The following is a 13,535-nucleotide window of genomic DNA, read 5'->3' as shown; positions in this document are numbered from 1 at the left end:
AAAATGTGCTGCATGGTCGAATCGCCAGAAGAAAGCCATCACTCCAAATTACTTTGTTCCAGAAGTTGTGAGGCTTGTCTCTGTGCTGTTTGGCGTAATGTAAGCGGGATACTTTTTGACATTTGCGCAGAAATGGCTTTCTTCTGGCGACTCGACCATGCAGCACATTTTTCTTCAAGTGCCTACTTATTGTGCATCTTGAAACAGCCACACCACAATTTTTCAGAGTGTCCTTTATTTATTTTTCTTTGCATCTCGAACAATTTTCCTGACAGTTGTGGCTGAAATCTTTGCTGGTCTACCTGAATCCCTCATTTTCCACTTCTTAATCAGCGTTTGAACACTGCTGATTGGCATTCTCAATTCCTTGAATACCTTTTTATACCCCTTTCCTGTTTTATGCAGTTCAATTACCTTTTCTTGAAGCTCCTTTGACAATTATTTTGCCTTCCCCATGACTCAGAATCCAGAAACATCTGTGCAGCACTGGATGAAAGACGCAATGGTCTGTCACAAGCCCAGAAACTCACTGACCTTTTATACACACACATTAATTACAAACAAACATGTCACAGGTAGGATTGGAACCTTGATTAGCCATTCAAACCTGTTTGTGTCAACTTTTGTGCATGTTATCAGATCAAAGTCACTGGGGTCTGTAAACTTTTGATCAGGGTCATTTGGGTACTTTCTTTTGTCATTTTGATTTAAAAAGAGTAAACACAGTTGTTTGCCAATAAATAGCTTCACACAACCATTGAAGAAAGGTTGTTGTGTTATTCATATTCTCTGAAGAATGGCCAAGAAATCATAAATTCTCCCAGGGTATGTAAACTTATGAGCACGACTGTGTATATATATATATATATATATATATATATATATATATATATATATATATATATATATATATACTTTTTTTTATTTATTTTTACTGTATTTTAGGAAAAAACTTACAAATTATTTTGTTTACTTTTTTAAAGACGAAGCTTTGTGTCATTGGCTGATGTCAACATTTTGGCTTTTTCTCATTGTGTTTCTTGCTGTTTTCCCAATTTTTGATGTTTTTTTTTGTTTTTTTTGTAATGTGCCAATGACAATCGGGTCACGGTCACATTACAAAAACGTATATAAACAATTAGCTTCCCCTGCTGTAGAAGCTAATTGCTTATATAAGTGTTTGTATATGTTTAGATTATTAGAGTATGTGGTTATTCATTGGGCAAAGACAATGTATCTTGTTTTCATGTTAGCATTTAGGCTAGCGAGCTGGCGCCAGTCAGTCCGCGAGTCTATCAAAGTACGGTAATCATCCATCCCATCCATTTTCTACTGCTTGTCCCTTTTGGGGTCGCGGGGGGTGCTGGAGCCTATCTCAGCTGCATTCGGGCAGTTGGCGAGGTACACCCTGGACAAGTCAATCACGGGTTTTCCCTAATCTAAATTTAGAACGGTAATACTAACCGTCAGGATGTTTACCGCTGTTATTATGATTACCGTTTATTGTTACATTCCTACTCTTAACATCCCTTGTTGGTGAAAGGTGAGTAGGGTTTGTGTGTAACAAGCGATGATATAAAAAACTCAAGGTAGGAAAAAAATGTGGACCTTTAGGACTGACGGATTGAAACATAGGTGCCTCGTCTTTGTATGTCGAGGCACATCGTAATCTACGTGATCTACCATACTTGTCAATTCATGACATGACCGTGGCAACAAAAATAAATAGCTCTGAGTTAGATCAATGCCAAGTGATTGTGATTTACGATCAAGAAAGGTGTGCATGTGGAGACGGGGAGCGGGGGGTTGCCGTGCACCTTCATGGGAATTGGATTTTCAAAAGATTTAACTTGAGGCTGCACCCGTTATTATGTATGTTGTCCATCGCATTGAAAGACGGTCAATAGGTCCCGTCATGCAGGCCTTTGTTGTGTTTACACACAAGTTAGATCACCTTTCTGTATTTCCATTTCCACCAACGGCATATTAATGTGATTTAATGGCCATGATGGAGGTGCGCCTGCTCAACTTCCTCTGCAACAAATCCTTGTCAATTGCTCCAATCACTCCTCACACAGGGACGAGAGGCATCCCTTACTTCCCACCTCATTAATGAACTCTTTCATTTGAAACCCTTTGACTGGTTACCCCTTCACTGCGCAGTGACCGCTTCTTGAGAATTACAATTATCAATCAAGACAGGGAGGGGAAAGCCTGCCATGGCTTCAGATGCTTTAAGGCCTCAAAGAGCGCCGCCACAATGCAGAGGTGCCGCATGCTTGATATCATCCCCGCTGCTCCATTCAACACCAGAGGTAGAGGGACTCAAGCGGAAAAAAAGCGGATAAATCACCTTTCACCGAACAGTTGATCAGCTCATAACCGTAACATTACTGCACACACATAAAAGGAAGTAGTAAAGGCTAATTGGAACCAAATAGTCGCAGTATGCCACAAATGCATGTCAATTAAAGCACATTTTACATGCATGTCCTTTAATGGTATTCATCAGGGATCATGGGGAAAATCCACTCCCACGAGGTAGTAAACAATTGCGATGTAGATGCCAGATGACATAATCTCCATTTAAATCAATTTCTGAGTGAGAGCACTCGACTCAGCTCGATATGTAGCTGCTGGGCCTCCGATAAGTGGCCACCGACACTAACCTATTAATTCATGTGCTTCTGTCCCTGTGGCCAATCTTGACCCCGCATGTTGAGGCCCGATAATAGCGAGAAGCAACTGAAAGGCAGAATACGGAGCAGAGTATAGTGCAAGTGAAAGCAATTTTGCAGTAAATAAGGGTCTCAAAGATGATTACAGTCATCCTTTGCCATATTGCGCTTCCGATGTTGCAGCTCAAGTCCATCCTCGGTTATATTGCTTTTTTAAGCATATTGTACGCATTTCTGGCCTAAATTAAGCATTGTTTATATCTTACTAGTGGCCTCCCGATACGTTTTCACCTCTGATAATGTAACGGTATTGGAGCCTTGAATCCCTTAGGGTTGATGGATGGCTAGGCAGCACCTGAAGAGCTGCAGCCTGCCACCGTAGCCCCCACTCCCCCCCCCTCTGTTGCAAATCTTGAGTTGTATGTTGTAATATATATATGTGCTTTGCTATGGAGTTGTTTTATTTTTTTTCCCCACTCCAGACTGGGCCCCCTTAGGATCGCAGTCTAGATTGTATTTTTTTATTCATCCTCCCCCAGCGTTTAGAATTGCTCCCATCTTTTACAGGGTGCCTTTGGCGACCCATCAGTGTTCCTGTTCTGTAACCTTGTACACTGTTTGTTTGTCTAATCTTGAACGGGTTTGTGCTAAAAACAAAGTTTTGTTGTACTTGTGCAATGACAATAAAGACCTACCTACCTTGAGTGTTGACCAATGCCAATATTGATGGTTGACATGTTATCAGCACGAATCATACATGCTTTTATTATGTTTTAGTGTGGAATGTTAGAAAATGCTTGATCATGTGAAATTACTCAAAGAACAATGTATGAAAAACACTTACCTAATTACTATAGGGACATTTTTGGCCTACATCTCAGCCCATTTCAAGTCCCGATCCGATATTTTGACAATAGACTATAGAACTACACATTATAGCATGTAACTAAGATAGACGCAATAAAACATTTTTATCAAGCTTATCTTATTCGATGAAGAATTGTGTTACGGTCCGGTGGAAATGAGCTTGGAACGTGTCATGATTGTGTTACAAGTGGGGGTACATCTAACGATTATTTTGATAGTCGATTAGTCGACTAGTCGGATAATAAAGCGTACACATATTTAATAGCTGTAATCGACCTTTAAATGCAGCTCAAGTTTAAAGCATGTGCTTGCTAACCACAAAGATGATCAATTAATTCATAAATATTTATTTATACTGGAACTGTGCTGCTCATTCAGCGGTTATAAAAATGTTAATGATTTCTAAAATGTTTCCATTAAAAAAAAAAGAAAGGTAAAGTGCTAAAAAAAATAAAAACAAAAAAAAACAATTAACCTTGTTTTTGTATTTTAAATTAGCAGCAAAGAGGACAAACAACAAAACAATCTAACTCTCTCAAAAAGAAATAAAGCATATTGTAATTATGTTTAAAAAGGTGCACACTGGTATATTCACTATTGATTAACTTTTGGTAGTTTTAGCACTCTAATAGACTTGATGTGTAGAATTATATCTTTGAATAATTCTTAAAATTTTGGCTATTGCATGTTTAATCTTTGTTATTGTGTGTTTTTTTAGGGCATTCCAAATTGGTGCTGCTTTAAAAAGTACTTGAATTGGTGTAGACAAAGTTAAGCTGGCTGACTTTGGCTAAAATGATAATTAAAGTTATTTTCCACACAACTTTGTCTCACACTTGTTAGCTAGTTAGCAAGGCACACGACAAGCTTACCGAGGCTGAGACCGCATCCCCCCTCGAAATGTCCGACATCATGCCTCCGGATTAAATGCTTGCGTATCACAGATATTCTGCCATAAAAACAAAGTCAGCTTTGCAAAATGAGCAAGGTATTCATGATTTTAACAAGAATAACAGGAAATGTTCTCACACTTTACATGGTGTTTTCATGCGAATGGCGGCACAGACCCGCTTCTGCCCGGGAAAACACGAGTGATGACAAATGTTATTGTCGACTAATCGTTGCACCCCTAGTTGCAGGTAAAAAGTATTCATCAACCAAAACTATTGCAATGACACAAAAAGGCAAATTAGATCAAGCAAGCAAACAGAAAGCTATGCTGCATGGAGGTTCAAAGCACACAAAGCAAGACAACGATCCAGTCACGTCTAGAGGACAAGGCTGGCATATAAAGCATCCTGTTGGCAACCAGGAACAGGTGTGTCCTGATTGCCAATCAGATACAGGTGAGGGAGACTGGATAATGGAGGCAAAAGGACACAAACAGGAAGTGGAAAATAAGAGTGATGGATAGGAAATAACACAAAACACAGAACCATAAATAAAGTCCAAATCTGTCATGACTTTGTGATATTGTTGTAAATCAGATTATGTATTACATTTGTGGAATTGAATGCTACATGCATGTATTCAAACTAAATAAAGTGGCTAGTGCACAAAAACTGAACAAAAGCAAAAACTACTCTTGGCTCCCATTTAAATTATATGGGTTTTGCCCTCAAAGCCTTCCAGTATCCACATAATTACTTTGTAAGTTTGCATATAATAACACCAATGGAAAAAAGTAAATATTTTCCACTAATAAGAACAAGAACAAGAAAAATATCAATCTAATCACTTTAGTATCATATATATATACTGATACTACACAAAGTATCAATAGTATCAACATCTGGATCGACTACCCAATACTTTTTAAACGTTTGTTAGCCTTTTTACATATTTGTTCTAGTTTCACTGGATCAACATTAGTCGAAAGAAAGCAATGGACAAGCGATGTTTGGTTTGAAAGTCTTAGGAAGTATTCACAGCGTTGTCAACACTGCCGTCCCACCGACATTCCCGAGCCCCTTTTGCTGCAGGCAAAGATTAAACAAATAAGGTCAAGTGGATGTATTTTACATTTCTAATCATTGTAGCGGCCTGGCTAATAAAGTTAGGGAGTTTTGTACAGTATTTTTCGGACCATAGGGCGCACCGGATTACACTGCACTGATGAGCGGGTCTATTCAGGTCTATTTTGTAACAGACAGGTGAGATTTGTAAAAAAGTCGCTAAAGGAGAGATATAGGTTCTAAAGGAAATTGGTGTATGTCTACAGTCAATCACCAAAAGCCAAATGCAGTCGCTGACCAAAGCATTGCATAACTCGGGAGTCGAGAAGTCCGTACCGTGCGCCATTCCTTTTTTTAAGTTTGTTTCGCAGCGAGTAATTGTGCGTCATATCGCGTCAGGAAAGCCTCCGTAAACACTCAAGGGGCGAGGGTGAGCCAAAGAGGACGCCCTGTGCTTCGCCTGTCAGGCGCAGAGAAGAACAAACGGTCGTAACTAAGGCAGATCAAAAGATACCGGTATGACGGTATTGTCTCAAATATGCACTGCTTTCTAAAATATACCGGTATTAACTATAATACCGGTATATCGTGCAGCCAGAGTTTCTTTTTACGAACTCTTTTCAAGAACCAATTTAGTTCCTGAATCAAGGTTCCACCGTAACAGTGCAGTCTTCAATACAGCGTGTGAATCATTTACCCATCAATACCTATTACCGTAACGAGATGTAAGTTGTGGTAGGAAAATGTGAGACAGCACAGTCGTACCTCGCTACATTGTGCTTAATATATTGTAGCATCACCACATTTTTTAGGGGATTATTATATTATCACCTTGAACACTTATAGGGGTACCGCACTTTTTTGGGATTTTTGCCTATCATCACAATCCTTATGTTATATTGGCAATCTGTTTGGGAAACCCGGATTCCTAATTTGCGAAAATTATTACATTCTTATTACTGAACCAATCAACAGCGATAAACGAGGCAGTACTGCACGTCAAAAGGTAGCACTTTTTTGGGATTTTTGCCTATCATCACAATCCTTATGTTATATTGGCAATCCGTTTGGGAAACCCGGATTCCTAATTTGCGAAAATTATTACATTATTATTACTGAACCAATCAACAGCGATAAACGAGGCAGTACTGCACGTCAAAAGGTAACATTTGATGCTCACAAAATAGGTAAGTGTGTAATCGCCACTGGCTATATATGCGCAGTACTCACTCAGCGAGTTTCACACTTGATCGGGCAATCTGAGTCACGACCGGACCGCTGTTTTCAGAGTTCAACTGCATTTGCGTTGTTTTCATCACCGCCATACACCAATACCGATGACGCAAAACACATTGTATTCGGATTGAACAAGTACTCGCACCACAAAGCTTTGACAACATTTGGCAATTTAAAACTCGACATAACACCGTTGCAAAAGATCTACGGTGAGTAACATGTTCATTGGAATCCCTATTATAATATTAGTTGTACATTTATCAGTTATTCTGCCAAATATCTTTAAAACTGATCAAATCGCACACTGACTTTTTTGGACCCGTCAATTTCCTGGTCGTTATGTGACTCACAAGTCCAGTCCAACCGGCCATGTTTACTCAAATTTCCCGTCACTTCCAACGCTAACTTCATGAATTTATTCAAATCAAAATACACCTTAACTGTGAAACCTTTTCTAAATTGTTTTGCAAGTTTTTTCAATTATACCAATGGGATAAATATTAATCACGTTATGACACTTTTAACAAAAAGACCACACTTAAAGTCATAACTTTCTTCATATTTATCACAGGAAACTAATACTTACAGCACAGGAATAGTCTTTGCAAGACAAGTCTGGTAATACTGGTTTCATATAAATCCTTTTTTTTTTTTTTTAGTTTACACAAATACAGTAGACAGTAAAGGTTACATGGAGTTGGTTACATCTTTGCAACTTAAGAGCTTCCGCTCTACTGACCAACACTTTCAGATGTCCGGGGTTTTGTTTACCTCCAGGAGAGCATTTGAAAGGGTCAAAAGTCGCTATAGTTGTAGTTCACACATCTTACACATCAAAGCCATCCAAGCATGCATTGAATGATTGTTTATGTTTCTGCAGTGCACCCCAACAGGCACAAGACATTAAAATAACGTTGCGAACTTGTTTAATTAGGTCCTGACGTTGAGCAACTCAAACATAACGTTGAAACAACATACTTTTTGACAACGTTTAATCAATGTTGGGTTCTGACGTTGATTAGACCATTGAATTTTGGTAATTTCCGAACCAATAAAATACAACGTTGAAACAACATGCTTTTTTGCGACGTTTATTCAATATCAGGTTGTGACGTCGATTTGACCGTTGAATTTTGGTCAATTTCCAACGAATATTTTACAACACAAAAACAACGTTGAAACAACATGCTTTTTGACGACGTTTAATCAATGTTGGGTTCTGACGTTAATTTGACCATACAAATGTGATCAATTTCTCACCAATATTCTACAACCCAAATACAACTTTGAAACAACATGCTTTTTTGCGACGTTTATTAAATGTCAGGTTGTGACGTTGATTTGACCATTGAAATTTGGTCAATTTCTAACCAATATTTTACAACACAAATACAACTTTGAAACAACATGGTATTTGACGACGTTTATTCAATGTCAGGTTGTGACGTCAAATTGACCGTTGAAATTTGGTCAATTTGTAATTTTTACAACACAAATACAACGTTGAAACAACATGCTTTTTGACGTCGTTTAACCAATATCGGGTTCTGACATTTATTTGACCATTGAATTTTGGTCAATTTCTAACCAATATTTTACAACACAAACACAACTTTGAAACAACATGCTTTTTTGCGACGTTTATTCAACGTCAGGTTGTGATGTCAATTTGACCGTTGAAATTTGGTAAATTTCGAACCAATATTTTACAACCCAAATACAGCGTTGAAACAACATGTTTTTTGACGACGTTCAATCAATGTTGGTTTCTGACGTTAATTTGAACATTGAAATTTGGTCAATTTCTAACCAATATTCCACAACCCAAATACAACGTTGAAACAACATGCTTTTTGACGACGTTTAATCAACATCGGGTTCTGATGTTGATTTGTTCATTGAATTTTGGTCAATTTCTAACCAATATTCTACAACACAAATACAACTTTGAAACAACATGCTTTTTTGCGACGTTTATTCAATATCAGGTTGTGAAGTTAATTTGACTATTGAAATGTGGTAAATTTGTAACCAATATTCTACAACCCAAATACAACGTTGAAACAACATGCTTTTTGATGACGTTTAATCAACATCGGGTTCTGACATTTATTTGACCATTGAAATTTGATCAATTTCTAACCAATATTCTACAACCCAAATACAACGTTGAAACAACATGTTTTTTGACGACGTTCAATCAATATCGGGTTCTGACATTTATTTGACCATTGAATTTTGGTCAATTTCTAACCAATATTTTACAACACAAGTACAACATTGAAACAACATGCTTTTTGACGACGTTTAATCAATGTCGGGTTTTGACGTTGATTTGACCGTTGAATTTTGGTCAATTTCTAACCAATATTTTACAACACAAATACAACTTTGAAACAACATGCTTTTTTCCGACGTTTATTCAACGTCAGGTTGTGACGTAGATTTGACCGTTGAAATTTGGTCAATTTCTAACCACTATTTTACAACAAATACAACGTTAAAACAACATGCATTTTGACGACGTTTAATCAATATCGGGTTCTGACATTTATTTGACCATTGAATTTTGGTGAATTTGTAACCAATATTCTACAACCCAAATACAAAGTTGAAACAAAATGCTTTTTGACGACGTTTAATCAATGTCGGGTTCTGACGTTTATTTGACCATTGAATTTTGGTCAATTTCTAACCAATATTTTACAACACAAATACAACTTTGAAACAACATGCTTTTTTGCGACGTTTATTCAACGTCAGGTTGTGATGTCGATTTGACCGTTGAAATTTGGTCAATTTCTAACCAGTATTTTACAACAAATACAACGTTAAAACAACATGCATTTTGACGACGTTTAATCAATGTTGGTTTCTGACGTTAATTTGACCATTGAAATTTGGTCAATTTCTAACCAATATTCCACAACCCAAATACAACGTTGAAACATGCTTTTTGACGACGTTTAATGAATATCGGGTTCTGATGTTTATTTGACCACTGAATTTTGGTAAATTTCTAACCAATATTTACAACACAAATACAACTTTGAAACAACATGCTTTTTTGCGACGTTTATTCAACGTCAGGTTGTGACGTAGATTTGACCGTTGAAATGTGGTCATTTATAACCAATATTTTACAACACAAATACAACGTTAAAACAACATGCATTTTGACGACGTTTAATCAATGTTGGTTTCTGACCTTAATTTGACCATTGAAATTTGGTCAATTTCTAACCAATATTCCACAACCCAAATACAACGTTGAAACAACATCCTTTTTGACGACGTTTAATCAATATCGGGTTCTGACGTTTATTTGACCATTGAATTTTGGTCAATTTCTAACCAATATTCTACAACACAAATACAACTTTGAAACAACATGCTTTTTTGCGACGTTTATTCAACGTCACGTTGTGACGTCGATTTGACCGTTGAAATTTGGTCAATTTCTAACCAATATTTTACAACACAAATACAACTTTGAAACATCATGGTATTTGACGACGTTTAGTCAATGTTGGTTTCTGACGTTAATTTGACCATTGAAATTTGGTCAATTTCTAACCAATATTCTACAACCCAAATACAACGTTGAAACAACATGCTTTTTGACAACGTTTAATCAATATCAGGTTCTGACGTTTATTTGACCGTTGTATTTTGGTCAATTTCTAACCAATATTTTACAACACAAATACCACTTTGAAACAACATGCTTTTTTGCGACGTTTATTCAATGTCAGGTTGTGACGTCGATTTGACCGTTGAAATTTGGTCAATTTCCAACCAATATTCTACAACCCAAATACAACGTTGAAACAATTTTGACGACGTTTAATCAATATCGGGTTCTGACGATTTGACCATTGAATTTTGGTCAATTTCTAACCAATATTTTACAACACAAATACAACGTTAAAACATGCTTTTTGACGACGTTTAATCAATATCGGGTTCTGACGTTGATTTGACCGTTGAAATTTGGTCAAATTCTAACCAATATTCTACAACCCAAATACAACGTTGAAACAACATGCTTTTCGACGACGTTTAATCGACGTCGGGTCCTGACGTCGATTTGACCGTTGAAATTTGGTCAATTTCTAACCAATATTTTACAACACAAAAACAACGTTGAAACAACATGCTTTTTTGCAACGTTTATTCAATATCAGGTTGTGACGTCAATTTGAATATTGAAATTTGGTCAATTTCTAACCAATATTCTACAACCCAAATACAACGTTGAAACAACATGCTTTTTTGCAACGTTTATTCAACGTCAGGTTGTGACGTCAATTTGACCGTTGAATTTTGGTCAATTTCCAACAAATATTTTACAACGTTGAAACAACATGCTTTTTGACGACGTTTCAATCAATCAATCAATGTTTATTTATATAGCCCTAAATCACAAGTGTCTCAAAGGGCTGTACAAGCCACAACGACATCCTCGGTACAGAGCCCAATGTCAATGTTGGGTTCTGACGTTAATTTGACGATTGCATTTTGGTCAATTTCTAACCAATATTTTACAACACAAATACAACTTTGAAACAACATGCTTTTTTGCGACGTTTATTCAACGTCAGGTTGTGACGTCGATTTAACCAATATTCCACAAACCAAATACAACGTTGAAACAACATGCTTTTTGACAACGTTTAACCAATATCAGGTTCTGACGTTAATTTGACCGTTGAAATTTGGTCAATTTCTAACCAATATTTTACAACACAAATACAACTTTGAAACAACATGCTTTTTTGCGACGTTTATTCAACGTCAGGTTGTGACGTCGATTTAACCAATATTCCACAAACCAAATACAACGTTGAAACAACATGCTTTTTGACAACGTTTAATCAATATCAGGTTCTGACGTTAATTTGACCGTTGAAATTTGGTCAATTTCTAACCAATATTTTACAACACAAATACAACTTTGAAACAACATGCTTTTTTGCGACGTTTATTCAACGTCAGGTTGTGACGTCGATTTAACCAATATTCCACAAACCAAATAAAACGTTGAAACAACATGCTTTTTGACAACGTTTAATCAATATCAGGTTCTGACGTTAATTTGACCGTTGAAATTTGGTCAATTTCTAACCAATATTTTACAACACAAATACAACTTTGAAACAACATGCTTTTTTGCGACGCTTATTCAACGTCAGGTTGCGACGTCGATTTGACCGTTGAAATTTGGTCATTTCCCAAGCAACAACATGGATCCAACGTCAGACACCAACGTTGTCTCAATTTACAAGTACAACTCTTTTGCAACGTTGTTTAGGGGTTGTATCATGCTGGGACAGATGTCAGGTCTCACTTTGACTCTGACAACCCTGCAGTGCTTCATATAGTCGCCACGTAAAAGTCTGCCCCACAGCAGGGCTCCAACATGCATGGGCACAAGTCAGCATTCGCCATCGGCCCACAGCCGAGGGGATCCACGCAGCAGGGAGGAGGTGGTGAGCAATAACCAGAACTCCACCAGATATAACGTCAACACGGTCGTGACGCACCGGGAGACGTCCAAACAAGCGTCAACACGTCAAAAAAAAACATTTCAGCCCGGGGACAGAATACAATTAATGACACTGTCCACTCACTGACGTTGACGGAAAAAAGCGCTTCCGGTCATGTTGGCGTAGTCACGAATGGTTTCCGTTTTGGGCTCGCAGAGCGCCGGCAAGGTTGCTGTGCGTAATGACTGCTTTTTAAACCTTGTTTGGTCTTAATAGGCCGAATGAAACAATAACTTTAAAGCGGTTCTGTGACGTGACAACACAAAGATGAACTTACCTGCACAACAGTTTCCAAATGGTAAAAAAAAAAATCCCCGCGCAGTCACTTTAAAAAGCCATGGCGGTGATTAAAGAGGGTGTCCTTGGCTACACAGATTTATTTATTTTGAATGTTTTTAGTTCTTTTCAGAGAGGACTCCCCAAAGTCGTGCACTTCAACGTCGCTCCCAAAAGGACATGTTTGCCAAAGCGAGCCTGGCGCACCTGCAGCCAATCACTTCCAGAAGGCGGCAAAGAAGGAAACCATGTTTAAAAGACTGAGCGTTGTCGATAACACCCCCGATAAAAATCAATAATAGAGGCAGTAATCGATGTGATCATCCCGTGGAAATCGGCCGTGTCTTTTCTCGCTCAGGACCACATGAGCGTGGATATCCCGAAGTGATGATGCTCGTGGAGCAAGATTGTGCACCCCTCTCTCTCTCTCTCGCTCTCCCTTTCTCTCTCGCTCTCTCTCTCGAACTGCATAGACTCAAGTCCACCGGACGTGGCTTCAAAATAAAAGCTGGTACTTTGCTCTATGTTGGGAGTAATTTAGGAACATTTAAAAAATGCGTTCTATTTTGATTTTTTTGGGGTGGGGGGGGGGGGGGTCTCTCTCTCTCTCTCTCACTGCAGAGACTCAAGTCCACCGGACGTGGCTTCAAAATAAAAGCAGGTACTTTGCTCTATTTTGTGAGTAATTTAGGAAAATTTAAAAAATGCGTTCTATTTTGATTTTTTGTGGGTCTCTCTCTCTCTCTCTCTCTCTCTCTCTCTCTCTCTCTCTCTCTCTCTCTCTCTCTCTCTCTCTCTCTCTCTCTCTCTCTCTCTCTCTCTCCTCTCTCTCTCTCTCTCTCTCTCTCTCTCGAAAAAGCAGGTACTTTGCACTATTTTGAGCAGGGGTCCCCAAACGTTTTGACTCGGGGGCCGCATTGGGTTAAAACAATTTGGCCAGGGGCCGGGCTATATATATATATATATATATATAT

The 13,535-nt window shown here is 38.0% G+C and overlaps 1 protein-coding gene across 3 annotated transcripts in view; it reads right to left on the bottom strand.

The window, feature by feature from the left end:
- LOC133658044 (interleukin-1 receptor accessory protein-like 1) overlaps window positions 1-13,024 on the bottom strand; it is a 496,379-nt gene extending 483,355 nt beyond the window's left edge. For 2 of the 3 annotated variants that reach the window (XM_062059657.1, XM_062059673.1), the window contains exon 1: window positions 12,563-13,024. The gene's annotated coding sequence lies outside the window, so the exon portion shown is untranslated. Of the gene's footprint in view, window positions 1-4,417; window positions 4,789-12,562 lie in introns of those variants that run through there. The other variant, XM_062059665.1, reaches the window with a different exon arrangement.
- Between the last annotated feature and the right edge of the window lie 511 nt (window positions 13,025-13,535).

The sequence above is a fragment of the Entelurus aequoreus genome, linkage group LG01 (genome assembly GCF_033978785.1).
Source record: "Entelurus aequoreus isolate RoL-2023_Sb linkage group LG01, RoL_Eaeq_v1.1, whole genome shotgun sequence".
Lineage (NCBI taxonomy): Eukaryota > Metazoa > Chordata > Actinopteri > Syngnathiformes > Syngnathidae > Entelurus > Entelurus aequoreus.
Note: the sequence above shows the minus strand (reverse complement) of the source record. Positions and strands in the feature narration are given on the sequence as shown.